The sequence below is a fragment of the Protopterus annectens genome, chromosome 1.part0, assembly GCF_019279795.1.
Source record: "Protopterus annectens isolate FY-2018-M chromosome 1.part0, PAN1.0, whole genome shotgun sequence".
Classification (NCBI taxonomy): domain Eukaryota; kingdom Metazoa; phylum Chordata; order Ceratodontiformes; family Protopteridae; genus Protopterus; species Protopterus annectens.
In genome coordinates this window covers 896,424,681-896,427,180 of record NC_056725.1, presented here as the reverse complement: position 1 = coordinate 896,427,180, position 2,500 = coordinate 896,424,681, and positions in this window count along the sequence as shown.

Genomic DNA, 2,500 nt, shown 5'->3' with positions numbered 1-2,500 from the left:
TCGACCAGGTTTAAGAGGCAGGATCCACCCTTAACAAAGCTGAACTGGGTAGGATCCAGTGTCTGTAGGTCCCCAATATCTTTATTTATGAGGTCCATGATGATCCTTTCCATAGCTTTGCAGACCAAGCTAGTCAGGCTTATGGGGTGATAGTTTCCAGGATCCATTGAGGCACCACCTTTGTGGAGAAGGACCACTGTTGCTGTATGCCACTCTTTGGGTACATATCCTGTAGTAAGGCTGAGACTGAACAGTAGTTTTATGTTTGGGTTTAGCTCTTCTTGGAGTTCATGTAGGACGCAGCCCGGGACACTGTCTGGTCCCATTGATGCTGTGTTTTTTGCTTTGAGAGGGTGGCTCTTACCTGAGCATCTGAGATGTCAGGAAGGCAGCACACTGCTGGGATAGATATTTGGTGGGGAGGGGGGGAGAAGTTTGCGCTGAACCTGTCAGCTAGGATATTGGCAATGTCTATGGGTTCGGTGTATTTTTTGTCATTTTGGACTAATTCTGAGCATATCTGGGAATTCACACCCAGGTTCCTGACATAACTACAAAAAGCCATGTGATTATCCTTAGTGTCCTGAACAATTTTTCTCTTGAAGCTGGACTTAGATGATTTTATGAGTGCCCGTAGTTTTTTGCTAATACTGATCAGAGATGCCTTCCCTTTTTGGGGTTTTGTCTATCATGTAGTAGCTTCCTCCTTCTATTGTATAATTTGTTTATGGCTGGGGTCCATCAGACAGGACGTCTGCCTTTGGACGATTGGGTCTTGGTTTTATCTGGGATTGCATGATCCATGCATTCCTGAAGGTGTTCATAGAATGCGTTTATAAAGGATTCTGCGGTCTGGACCGTATTTTCCACAGGCTCGAGGGCTTTGAAGGATTCCACCTCAGTTTTGAGGACTGTGAAATTTGTTGTAGAGAAGTTTTACCTGTGGTTTTCTGGGCAGGGGGTGGGGTCAGGATGTGACTATCCAGTGAGATTAGTTTATGGTCTGATCTTACCAGTGAGGGATACACTTCTGTTCTGGAGCATAGAGTCCCCATGTTGGTGATGATCAGGTACAGTATGTTTTCCCCTCTTGTGGGAGGGGAAACAAGTTGTTCCATAGCATTTGAGTTTATAAATTCTAGGAACCTTTGGGCTAGGGTATTGGAGCTAGAGTAATGCTCCCAGTCTATATTTGGGTAGTTGAAATCGCCCAATATAATAATATAATATAATGGTGTTTGGAGAGACCTTCATATTTTCCAGTGTTCTCAGGAAGGCGAAGTGGGGTTCTTGGGTTTGGGAGGATGGTCTGTAGCAGGCTATAAACTGGAAGACAGTTTTACCCACTGTTAGTTGCACATGGATAGTCTCTGATGCTTTTTGCTGTGCCACCAACCTGGAGGTGTGGGTATCTTTGACGAATATTGATACTCCCCCTCCTGTTGTGGTTCGGTCCAAGTTTTGGGGCTGAAAAGCATGGTATGAGGTATAATCTGGTAGTGCTGGGGTGCTCTCAGGAGCCTTGAACCAGATTTCTGTTACTGCACAGATATCAATGTTCTCCATGCTAAGGAGAGTTTCGAGTGCATGCATCTTGAGGTTTAGACTTCTGGCGTTGAATAGCATTACTCTTAGTTCCTTATCCCTTGTGATACCTATGGAGGTGGGTTTGTCTTTTGAGCCTTGCCTAAAAAAGACACTATGGGGGTAGCAAGAGCCTTTGCCAATATCTGAAAGCCCAGGTGTGACAGGTGCAAGCTGTCCCTAGCAAAGCATCGTGGCTTGTCGAGCATGTCATCCCAGGCTGACAGGCATTGGATCCCCTTTGAATGACACCAATACTTAAGCCAATTGTTGAAATTGATCATCTTGTCTTCATATTGTGGCATCATTCTTGGTGAGGGTAAGATGCTACCCAAAATCAGGGTCATACCGGCCTGGGCTACATGCTCAGAGAGCTCCTCTATGTCTCTTTTCATGTAGTCCAGGGAGGTATATCTCAGGTCATTCACACCAGCATGGACAATGACTGAGTCATATTTGTACTTGCCTTGGAGTGACCTGAGTGCTTGTGTTATGTGGCGGATCCTAGCACCCGACAGGCAGCTCACCGTGACCTTCTCCTTGTTCAGCCTGGTGAGCGGGACATTAGTGTGCCTGACGATAGATTCACCTATTACAAGTGTATCAGGTGTGTTGTTTAGCCTTAAGGGCTGTGACTGTTCGGCACACTGGCTTTGTGAGCTATGTGTTGCACGTGTTTTGTTTTGGGGTAGCGGTTGCTTGGGTGTCTGCTTTGCAGGTCTCTGCTGCTTAGGTAGATTTTTATTTAGCACCTCCAAGTATGTTTTTGTGTGCTTATGTGTTTGGTTTGCTGTCCCGGTGGGTCTTTGTGAGACTGGAATTGTAGTGAGTGTGGTTTCTTTCTCCTCCTGACTGGTTATGCCAGTACTGAGTTGAGAGAACTTAGCCTCCAGTTTGGCTATATGGTTGCATCTCT